Source organism: Bidens hawaiensis, unplaced genomic scaffold, assembly GCF_021521415.1.
Source record: "Bidens hawaiensis isolate Kalapana, Puna unplaced genomic scaffold, B.hawaiensis_p1.1 tig00028508_1, whole genome shotgun sequence".
Taxonomy (NCBI): Eukaryota; Viridiplantae; Streptophyta; class Magnoliopsida; order Asterales; family Asteraceae; genus Bidens; species Bidens hawaiensis.
The window spans coordinates 3076-16014 of NW_027494664.1; the positions used below are offsets into that span (position 1 = coordinate 3076).

Here is a 12939-nt window from a genome sequence, read left to right on the forward strand (position 1 = left end):
GGACGGGGGGAGTAATTAATATACATGATGCTATGAAAAAATAAATAAAAATAAGTAAATAGTATATATTATTTTATACATAAAATTACAATAGAAAACGTATATAGAAATAATTATAATTATATAAAAAATAATTGATAAATAGTAAACGAGTCGAGATCGAGCTTGAAAATCTACTCACAAGTTGAGCTCGAGCTTTGAAAATAGAACTCGAAACGAGCCGAGCTCGAGCTCTGTGTAAGTTAAACAAGTAGAGCTTGGGCTCGGCTCGTCTGCACCCCTGGATTGAAGTATTGCAGAAATCGCTACGCGTTAATCTGACGATGGTGTAAGGACGAATGACTAATCGGGATTAATCGGAACTAAACGGGTTGGAATTTATAGGTTATTTTTTAAAATATACACCAGTTTTATATATGTTTTGACCGATTTTGATTAAAGAGAGATTAATCGATGACTAGTCGATGGAATACGACTAGTAATTATCGATGTTTAAAAAGATTTTTTTTTTCAACCATGAAAGAGAGAGTATAGAAATGGAGGATTTATTGAGTAAAGAACAATCTGTTTGTTAGTAAAAAAATTTATAAGTTCTAAAATTTAATATCATACATTGAATGATTGAAAGACTATAATATGCACTAGAATGTTATATTAGCTCACGACTTGAAAGTCGCTCGAAACTTTTTAAAATAAATTTTGTTTAAATTTAGATTTAACTCGAGTTCAGTTGTCTCATTTAAATGTTTTAGCATGGTGAATTCGTTTGTCGGCCGCTCAAATTAAGTAGGGATAGAACCAAGTGGTGGGAAATTAGATAAGGTCGTTGATTTCATTTCTACATAGGCGGGACCAAGGGAGTCAACAGAGCCTGCTAACGACTTATCAAACCTTACGATGACCCCGACTAAAAGGTTACGACTATACATCTCTATGATATAGATGCGTACTAGTATAAACTTTGATTTTTTTTTTCGCCTTTTAAACAATCAACATCACGTGGATTGTTTGAATACTTAAAATCAATCAACTCATTGGTTTTGCTTTATTGGAGTGTGTCATATGATTTATTTTCGTATCAATTATTTATTAAACTCTAAAATATATGGTTGTTGATTCATTTTGTGATTACAAATATTAAATAATAGACATAGTGTAACATTTTTATTCAAACGTCTTTACCAAAAAAAATAATAATAAATTTGAATAATATCCATATGAGAAATAAAATTCTTTCTATTTTGAGACAACCCTGCAAAACTTGTGGTACTTTTTACCTTTATACAGCAGGCTTATTGATGACAAGGTGTCAGGTAATGTAGTTTGGACTAAAAAATAGTGTATGGGTGAAAACTAGTATTGATGTGAGGTATGCCAAACAAATAAATATATTGCAGTAATTAAATAGTAAAAGGAACAAGAAACATATAATTCAAATGCTTTTGGTTATTTTTAAATGTTATTCACATACATTTGTTAGTTTTATTAATACAGAATAGAAAAAGGGGATTCTTAAGATGAAAAGGGAAATATATTATAATGTATAAAACTAAAGATTTTATTCTCACCAATATAGAATTATAAGTTTATTTTCATATGATATGGGTTGTGATCGTTAGGGTTATATTTTTTATTTATTGAAGCGATGACTATACACATGACACTTATTGTAAAATCTACTCTACAATCCACATGTTGCTCATTTTGTGAGACTCGAACACATACCGAATTTTGGTATGAATAAACACCACATATCACTAGCCCGTCGACTTTCTTTTAAACAAATCTAAGTAGGTCGTAATTTTGTAGATGCGATGAAATAGCATACTTCACAGCGGTACCTAAATTTGTGCCATGTAACTTTAAAATGTGATACATCAACTTGGAATATTGTTATGTGTAAATGTAAACTGTAATGTTCCTTTTGTCTTGTGCTATCTTTAGTTTTTGTTATTATAGCTAGCTTTCATATTTGAGGCACCTAACTCTTATCTAATTTGTAGCTCATCTCGAATTGATTTGATTAAAGTGTAAGCACTTGATTCAATTTGATTAACATCCCAAAGAGAAAATGAACAATAAAATTATATATTATGTATTTGAATATACTCTAAAGAATAAAGATTAAAGTGCAAGCACTAGATACTCTTAAGATGGTGACATATATTTCCCTACTTATGTGTCGGTTTTGCTTTGTATACGCGTAAAATAACTAGCTTTAGACCCGTGCGCTACACTGGATGATCCAAAATTCCAAATAACAATATCATAAATATAGATTCTTATAGAAAACCTACAATGCATGCATACTTACAAGAATACAAATATCATCTACAACAATAAAAATCATAAAAACAAGTTCACATATTCATTTTATATCTGTTTGAAAATACAATAGTTTTCGAAATCAAATATTTCTCTAAAAGGAATGATATATTTTTTAAAGTAAAAAATCCGAGTCACATTTGGTATATCTGAAAGGAGATTCAGACAAATCATGAAACTTTTTATAATAAATGAAATGAATAAATAAAAACAGTTATGTATAGTAAAGTTTTGTACAAAATAATATTATAAATTAAAGACTTTATTAACCAACAAGAAACGAACTAGACCAAACATTTATAACTTGTTTCCACCAAACCATTATGACTCAAATGGTCATGTTTGCACTCCCCTGGTCCACATAATACGATTATCATGGACCACAATATCATACTTTTCCATTAATAGTTTATAATGATGGATCAATAGTTAAGTCATTTAAATAACACTAATATATTCTATCATTTTTAAAGAATAGTAAACGATAAAAATTATTTAAATAACAAAATTATTCATAAAACAAAAGTAATGTTGTTATATAAAACCACCATTCATTATCATACTATCTTCGGTTGATAAACACGTTAAAATAATAACTTACTAGTTCCTTTTTTGTTCGTGTTGGGAATTTGATTGAAAGTGTGTCACAGAATTTTTTACCGTGAGAGACAGGATGCGAGTACATAACATCTTGAAAATGATGTTCTTCGTCATTCCAATTACACGCGACTTCTTCACCCATGTTATTAAATCCCAAACTAACAAACTTCTCGGGCCCTAAAGATCCTTTTAGATTCAAACGGGCTTCATTCACATGTTGCACGCATCTTATAGAATTGTTGTTATCCATGCAACTGCAATCTATTTGGGTAAAAAACAACTACGGACAAAACTAACAGCAAACACGTATAAAAATAAACATAATAATAACAATAAATTGGTTCACATTGTTCTGTTAAGAATGATTTGTATTTGATCCTGAAACATAAATTGTATGCACGTCCAAATTCAACAGTTTAATTTTCAATTAGTCAAAACCTGCATATTAGTAAAAGTTGATACCAAAATCAAAGTTTCATATCAAGTTATGTTTTGATTGCAAGGTGCAATATCAAAATTTTGAAATTTCGGTTGAGTGTTTTGTTTCATGCTCATCAAAGATTTGTCAGACCATTTGATAGTTTGATTCATATTATTATGAACTAACCCATTTGACAAGTTTTTTTTTTTTTTTTTGGTTAAATAACTTAGTTTGTGAAATATGATTAATTATTATAAAAGTTGGCTTGATTATTGAATACAAATTTAAGGGGCTACATAAACAGTTCAGGAATTATCAAAGCTTATATGTTATATGTAATTCTTTGGTATAAATACAAAATGTTTGTAATTCTTTACATTATTTTTTTTAAAAATAATAATAATAATTTCATTAATAATTAATTTTTATATAGAAACATAGATATTACATCAACATAGCAGGTAGGCGGACAATAAGCTGCGCCGCCACCCCCTTTCTGAATTGCACCTAGGAAATTTACATTATTAAATTTATTTTTTTTATTGTTTTTGTTTTCTTACCAACTCATGTATTAGACAAGTTCTAACCTAGTTCTATATAACTGGCTATTTTATAACTTCATGATTAATCAAATATTTGAATTTAAACATGGTATTTATTCTATAAATATTAAGCAATAGATGTATGTTGGAAGTGAGATTCAAACTTCATTAGGTGTGATCCAGACTCAAACAAAAGGCCTCGACCATTGCACCAATTTTCATTTTGCTATACTAATTCATTCCAATTTTATTTATGGATTCACTCTAAACTTTTTACATATACCTTTTACTAAAAATTAAAATTTCAATGGGTTCCCATAAACCCATACGTGTACATATGGGTCCACCTGTGTGTTGAACTATATATAAAGGAGATATTACCCTCCACATATGTTGCTAAGTGTATAAGTTTTCATTTTTACAATTTCCTCTTCATGGCTGATAAAATGAAAAATATGTTGATGGTGGGAATTGAATCACTACCTTGCTTTTAAAATATTTATGGTTTACCAACTCAACTAGGATGAATTGATGTTAACCTTCTTTTTTTTTAATTGGTATAGATTCACAACCTTCCATTTTGATTTCTTTTAAAATACAAACTATTCTTACTAATCCAAGTATTTTAGAAAATTATTTATATTTTTTGAATCTATAAGATATGTTATTATGTATATTATCAAATTTAACTTTTTTGTTTTATTTTTTTAACCACCAGTGTATCACAGGCTCCATCCTAGTTTATAACATTAAATCTACAACCAATCAAATAGCCCCTTCCTGCGACCCCCAACAAATAGTCCAACACATCCATGTTGCGTGAATCGTGATATAAGCCGGAAAACTAGAGAAAATAGATAACAAATATGATGCGTGTGTGATTATTTTTTCCCATCTCCTGCTCTGAAATGTTTAATTCCCCCGTCCCCAATTCCTTATTGTTGTTTTATTTTTTTCACTTGTAGTCGTTTAACTACTTCAATATATTCAAGTTTGATTTATGAATTAGGTCATAACTGGTTAATCACTTCAAATTCCGTTTATTACCTAGTATACATTCTCATTCTTTGCGTTACTTTTTTTTATCTTAAATCAGACGACAAAGATAAAAAAAAAAAGATACATGAGATTAACGGAAATACGAAGCATCTAGTCAACATCTTAAGCTTTAGCAACAAGTCGAAGATCATTCTTCTTACGCACAAATGGCCCGGGTATGGTCAAAGTATCAATCTCAGTTGTCCCCTCAGGAAGTTCCCAGTCAAATGAATAAACAAGGTTCGAAAGAGCCAACTCTACTGTCGCAGTCCCTAACATCATTCCTGGACACCGTCTCCGACCCGCCCCAAATGGGATCCACTCAAAGTCAGTCCCTTTGTAATCAACAAACCTCTCAGGCTCGAACGCTTCAGGTCTTTTCCAACATTTTGGATCACGACCTACCGCCCATGCATTCACGTATACTAGAGTCTTCTTTGGTATTTCATATCCGTCTAGAACACACCAATCTGTCGACTCACGTGGGACTAGAAGGGGTACGGTTGGGTACAATCTAAGCGTCTCTTTGACTACTGCTTTTAGATAGTTGAGCTTATAAAGATCATCTTCGTGTACTTTTCCTTTATTGCAGATGGCATTTCGCACTTCTTGTTGAACTTTCTTTAGCGATTCAAGGTTCTTCATCATCAAAGTCATTGCCCACACTACTGTTGAGGCACTTGTTTCCGTTCCTCCCAACAATACATTCTACAATGTTCAAACACAATTATTATTATTAATATACACATCATATATATATCGAGCCAGAGGTCTCACCGGAAGCAACTTTTCTATTCCTAAGGGTTAAAGGCAGGGGCGGATCTACGGTGTAGCTAGGGGGGCCGGCCGACCCCTGTGAAAAAAAATATATTTAGTGTTATATATATGATAAATTCTCATCCTACCCCTGTGAAATTTTGACACCGCCCCCTATAAATTATTGGAAAATAGATAAGGAAAAAGGTTGATATAAAAAAGATCATATGAGTTTTTTTCCGGCAATGGTCATGGTTGTTGCAGCATGATGGAGATGAGACCATGTGTAGTGGGCGCAAGAAAGGGGCGATTTTGGGCGATTTGGGGCGCGAACACCGCCCCCTGGGCGAAATTGGGGTGAATTTGGGGCGAAATGGGCGGGGGCATGGGTTATTTGTCGCTGGAGAAGATGATGTTTATTATTATTATATTATTATTATGTATATGTATATATGTGTATATGTATATGTATATGTATATATGTTGTGTGTGTATATATATATATATTATTATGTATATGTATATTATTATGTATATATGTTTATTATGTATATGTATATATATGTTGTGTGTGTATATATATGTATATGTATATGTATATGGGGTCCTTTTCTATGTAGGGTAGGGTTAATGTAAAAAAACACTAGTTTTGTGAGAAGCATAAGAATAGATCTTGACCCCTGGATCTAGGATCTAGTGGTTGAGATTGGTAGTTTCTAAATACTATATAGTTTCCTATTTACATGGTATAGTGTCCTATTTTAGTGGTGTGCTTGATTTTAAAGCATTCTCACACTTCTTACAAAACAATTGTTTTTTATTTGAACCATTTTCTATGTATATGTATATGTATATGTATACGTTGTGTGTGTATATATATGTATATGTATATATGTTGTGTGTGTGATATATATATATCTATATGTATATGTATATGTATATATGTTGTGTGTGTATATATATATGCAAAATGAATCCTAGAAACAACCCGAACCACCCATTCCCTCCTTTCGGTCAACACCATGGTTCGCAAAACCAACCGAACGTTAACTTACAATGGAACCCGATGAACCTAAACCAACCGAGCTATCCGTTTCAATTTCCCGACCCGAACCTAAACATGTACGCCAACCGAGCTATATGTTCTTTTATATTTTTAGTTATGTATTTTTTTGTATTTCTTTTTAAGTTTAATACATCTTTATTTAATTATTTAAATAAATTGGTTTTTATTTAATTATAAAAAGAAAATAACAAAAAAAGGCACTGTGGGTCCAACTTGTAGCTCCTACACCATTACACCCCAAAAACAAATTTCCACTCCATGCTAACTGGGCGCCACGTGTCACAATTCGCCCCTAGTTGTAGCCCCTCTACTACACATGACCTGAAGAGAAGATGTTTCACTGTTTTGTCTTTTAATAATTTAGATTAAAATAATATAAAAGTACTTTGCGTAGCAAGTCTTTGGTAATATAATGGTCAAGCTATTGAAAATGAGAAAAGAAATAAAATATTTATAATTAATAATAATTGAAAAAGAAAGTAATTGTTTTCGTTTACTTAATTTATCTTTTTCTTATTAATTATAGAAGGTGCTTATTTTTTTACTTTATTATTTTTTTAGTAGCTTAAAAATTAGTAAAAAGTTTTTTTTTTAGTTGCTTATAAATGTCTAATTAGATGTTGGCATGTTGTCATGGTTAAATTTCATAAAAATGAAAACCCGTTGAGCAAAACTTTACATATATATTGTATTTTAATTATGCATTTTAATGACATTTCACGTACATTATTTGCTTATATGATATTTTGTTTGATTGTCTTTTTTATATGACCCAACCCGTTTATCTAACCAGAAAGACCTAACCGGACTAGAAATAATTTATATACCGATAGTCAATTAAGTATCAACCAAAAACTTCTGATCCCTGTGAAAATTTTTCTGGATCCGCCACTGGTTAAAGGTAAGACTGTGTACATCTTACATCTGCAGACTTTACGATAGTTTTGCTTTTAGTGGGATATACTCAGTACGATGATGATTATACACATTATCTTAAATATATATAAACGAAAGTTCCATATTTTCTCTCAAGCCACCCGATTGTTTTATTTGCAAATGTTGATTTCTCATGCATGTGACCCGAATTCACGGGTATGGATCTCACCAAACCCGGATTGCCCTTGAACGGGTTATAACATCTCATTAAATTACAAATTAATCTCACCAAATATTTGATATAAAAATCCTATAAAATAAAGATACACTAAAAATTAATATTCAATTAAAAAAATGATATTATTTATAATTAATAAACAATTTTATAGTAAAAAATAAGGGGGTCATGAGTCTACCAAACCCATAGTTTTTAAACCGGGTTATTAAATCTCGTTTATTTTTTAAACTCTTTCATCAAAAAAACCCTAAGTATATTATTAACTTCTTTATAACAAACAAAATTAAAAATCCAAAAAAATATATAAATATAGCAACGAATAATGTAAAATAATCCCCGCATGTATGTATGTATGTATGTATATATATATATATATAAACGAAGACATAAAAATTCTACGTGTCGCGATGTGGTCGCTCCCTCTTTTTGGAGTCACTATATTTGCTTGATTTTTAAATGGTGGCTTCTCATGCATTTGACCCGAATTAACGGGTATGGGTCTTACAAACCCAGATAGTCCTTAAACGGGTTATAACATCTCATTAAATTAAAAATTAATCTTAACAAATATTTGACATAAAAATCCTATAAAATAGGGATATACTAAAAATTAATATTGAATTTCTTTAAATATATATATATAACGTAGTTTACATATAAACTTTAAAATTTGTTTGATTTCCATATTCAGTTAAGATTACGTTAATGCATCAAATAAAATAAGATCATTAATCAATTTCAAATAAAACTTGTAACATGTCATAAAAATTATTATTTTTTAGGTTAAGGGTGTGCGTGGTGCGGTTCAGTGCGGTTTTGGGCTATCATCAAACCATAAGTATATTATTAACTTTTATACAATAAAAAAATAAAAATTTAAAAAATATTAAATATTAGAAACAAATAACATAAAACAACCCCCGTAAGATTTGCTTGATTTTTAAACGAAGGCTTCTCATGCATTCGACCCGAATTCATTGGTATGGATCTCATCAAACCTATATATTTCTTAAACGGAAAAATAAATAAATATTAAAAACAAATAATATAATACAACCCCCGTAACCCGGGGGATAAAAACTAATACACACACATACATATATATATATATAGAGAGAGCGAGAGAGAGTTGACAAATAAAGATTTCGCTAACCATGAGTACAGTGATCATAAGTGAGTTTGACGGAAGAATCCGAATCTTGCTTGAGTTTAAGCAAGATATCAAGCAAATCGTCTTGCATAAGTGAGTTTGATTTATTTTGGTTTAGATGTTCGTCGATAATTTCTTCATAGAGCACATCCATGCCTTTGAAGATTTTTTCAAGTGTAGAGATGTTTCCATTAAGTTTATCAAGCCACCCCATCATAGGAAAGTGATATTTGTAAACAAAGTTAGGACATTGTAACAAAAGGTCATTAAATCGTGACGCTTCTTGTTGTTCATCATCGTAAAGACGGCCTTTTCCCAAAAGCCACTCTACAAATGATATTACTTGTGAGTACCATCACGATTTCACTCAAATTCACCACATGTTTCTTTGCAATCATATTCTTTATCGTATCGATCATGCCAAACACTTCTTCTTCTTCTTCACGAACGTGACCAAACGAGTTCACTTGTTTCATTGAAAAAACATGAAGGGTACAAGTCTTTCTAAGCTCCCTCCAGTATTCGTTGTACGGTGAAAAGGCTATGTCTTTATTACCGTAAGACAACATCTGCTGGCCTATTGCTGAAGATCAAATAATTGGTTTTCAAGACTTCCTTAGCCATTTCAGCAGAAGAAACAACGAGAGTTTGGACAAAACCCAGGCGCAAGGATATCAATGGCCCATAACGTTTTGAAAGGCAGTCTGGAAGGTTGGAGGTGCCAAGCTGATGAAGGTTTCTGATTATTGGGAGGTAGTGGGAGCGGTGTTTTCGACACAAAAGTTATAAATATGTTATAGAGAAACAAGAAAACGAACAACGCCGAGATAGCTAAGAGTGTCATGACAATGAGAAATGAAACCATTTTTTATTTTGTAGATTGTGAGTAACTACATACACTGACCATCCTATTATATATACAATACAAACACTGTATAAAAGAACTGACACCTACAACTATTGGTCTGTGGCCATCTATAAATAATAATTGCTAGTTCTTTTTAGTGGACATAATTTTTTTGCTCTTTTTTCACATGTAAAAATAAGAAAACATTACATGGAGGAGGGGTCACGGGCTGATCATGTAGCCCACCTTGGCCCATCAATTTTTTTTCCTTTAGCAAAGTAAATTTTTTTTTTCAGAAAGTCAAAAAACCATTATATATATTGAGTCCGGCCTATCCATATTAATTGTGTTTGGCCCGCGTTTGATTTTTTTAAAATAAATTTTTTAAAGCCGAAGAATAGAAAACCGTTTTACCTAATAAGCGTAAAGTGAGCCCCATACACCCAAATTTTATCAAACAGAAAAGCCAAAGCCCAAGTTATTTCTAAACAATAAAAACTAACAATAAGTCCACACTCCTAGTACTAATAAAAAAACCGAAGCATAAGAGTTTTTGTCTGGGCTAAGGTGTGAAAAATGAAATCGAACATAAGCAGAAGCAAGGCGTTCGAAAAAGACTTAGACCACTAGACCCGGGTCAAGTCGTGAGTGCTCACGGATCACAATTTAGACATTAGGCAAGCAACAAATTTAGCGTTTTTATTTTCGACTTAGTATGTTAGGGTTTGGAATTATTGGAAGACTTAATGCTTGAATTTGGTCTCCTTAATGAATTAGGAATACGTTTGTTTTAATTATGTGAATTCGGTTTTTGAATTTGAACTTGAGGCTTGAGGTACTCATCTTTCCGTTCACATCTTATCTTATCCTTTGCAGATACTTGTATCTTCCCCTCGCATGTTGTCTTTGTTAGTTTAAAAAAATGTTTTTTTACGTGCAACAACGATAATTTGAATGATTAAATTAGTATTTTGGTTGAATGATTGAATATAGAGTCTTTGTTTTTTGACCCGACCAGAACCGGGTTGTCAACCTGAAAACAAATTTTGTCTTGTAACTTTCGGCCATCCATACTAGTTGTTCAAGATCTGCGAGGAGTCTTTTGCTGGTAATAAATAAGGTCAGGTGTGACGATTGGGCCAGGTAGGGTAATAAATATATTGTATAAATTAATTATATCTATAAAAACTAACTACTCTAAAACTAATTATAACTTAATACTATTTGTATTGATTATTCTAAGGGTGAATTATGATTTGCGTACTATGAACTTTTTAGGCAAGCGATGGTTCTGTCCACAAAAGTCAAAATGACCATCCTATATTATATGTACAAATACTGTATAAAAGAAATGACAACTAGAACAGTCGATCTATGGGCATCCATAATTACTCGTTCTTTTGGATAGATTTTTGTCATTTGTACATACATTAGTAATTTTTAATGGACATTAATTTTTTCTTCTTCTCATTTTTCACATGTAAAAATAAGAAAAAATCACATGAAGGAGGGGTCTTTTGCGGTGATCAAACACACAATATAGTCGTCATTCCAAAAAAAAACAAAACTATTCAAAAACTAATTATAATATATAATATTTGTAATTAATATATTCTAAACTATTGATTATTCTAAGGGAGAATTATGACTTGCGTACTTGAACTTACACGATGAGTGCAAGTTCTGCCCACAATAGTTAAAATGACTTAGATGAGTCCCTATACTTTTTTGACAAGAAAAGCCGAGTCCCTCCGTCAGTTAAACGTCCAACGAAAAGTTGAATAGACTATTATGCCCTTCTATCATGTTCTTTTTACATCCATGTAGTTTTAAAACATTTAATTTACGTCTCCCCCGCCACCGCCACCACCACCTATTATTTTTCTTATTTGTATTGGAATTTTATGAAATTCTGCATACTTATTTAAATAAATAAAAAATAAGGTAGTCAAAGTAATTAATCTGTATAGGTTTAAATTCATTTCAACCATCACCGTCACTCTTTCATTACCACCACCTACAACTCTACAAGGCTACAATAATACAATATAACCACATATTTTAATCGTTCTACCAACTGCTTGTTACCATTCAAAATCTCTAGTTTCCAGTGTTTCTTATATCATTCAAAGTCTTGCGTTTTGTCCACACGTGAGAATTGGGTGGGTGTTTTTACAACTTTTGGTTCAATTATAAATTTTTAAAAAAATTCCAAAATAATCCATCTGAGAAGAGATATTCCCAAAATGACAATTTTTCCCGATTTTATAAATGTCCATCCAAACCGTCGGAGGAGACGAGTTTTAAACCAAATCTTCTGCCTTTCAACAGAACTTGTAACCACAATCTTCGAGCTTATCAAGAAAAAGACGACTCTTTGGCTAAAGACTAGATCTTCTAGTCCTTTGTTGTTGTAATTTTGTATTTTCCTTTTTTTGTAAAGTTTCTTCTGGCTTTCGGTCTTCGGTTCCTATTTGGACCGTGCACCGGACCTCTCTCTCTTTTTTTAATATATAACCGTTAAAAACATATAAAGTAGAGGTGGGCAAAAGAACCGGTTAATCAAACCCCCAAAAATCAAACCGAAACCGAGCAAACAAAAAAATTGAACTGAAACCGATTATGTAGAAACCGGTTCGGAACCGTAGATTCGGAACTTGTTTTTAATTTTCTTCGCCAAAACCGGGCCGATCATAAATCGATTTTGACTTTTGTGAACCAAACCGAACCTGTTTCATCCCAACCAGCTTTTAGGTTTCAAATAGGTTTGTTCACATAGAGGCAGGAATGCAGGATTAGTTATATAGATAGGATAAAAATCATAAAATACATAAATTTTACCAAATCTATTTGAATTAGAGATTGAAAAAAAAACCGAACATGGAACTCAACCCGAAAAAAAAAAAACAGAAACTGGTTTTTTTATACCTGGGTTTTTAATACCCGAACCCGTACCCGACCCAAAAAAAAAACAGAAACTGGTTATTTTTATACCTGGATTTTTAATATCTGAACCCGTACCCGAGTAACCCGACTCTACCCGTAGGATACGAACATGGTATACATTTCGGTACTAAAAC

General features: G+C 31.6%; 1 pseudogene; it reads right to left on the reverse strand.

Annotated features, from left to right (window-relative positions):
* Nucleotides 1-4732: 4732 nt before the first annotated feature.
* On the reverse strand, nucleotides 4733-9877 carry LOC143577297 (cytochrome P450 71A1-like; annotated as a pseudogene).
* Between the last annotated feature and the right edge of the window lie 3062 nt (nucleotides 9878-12939).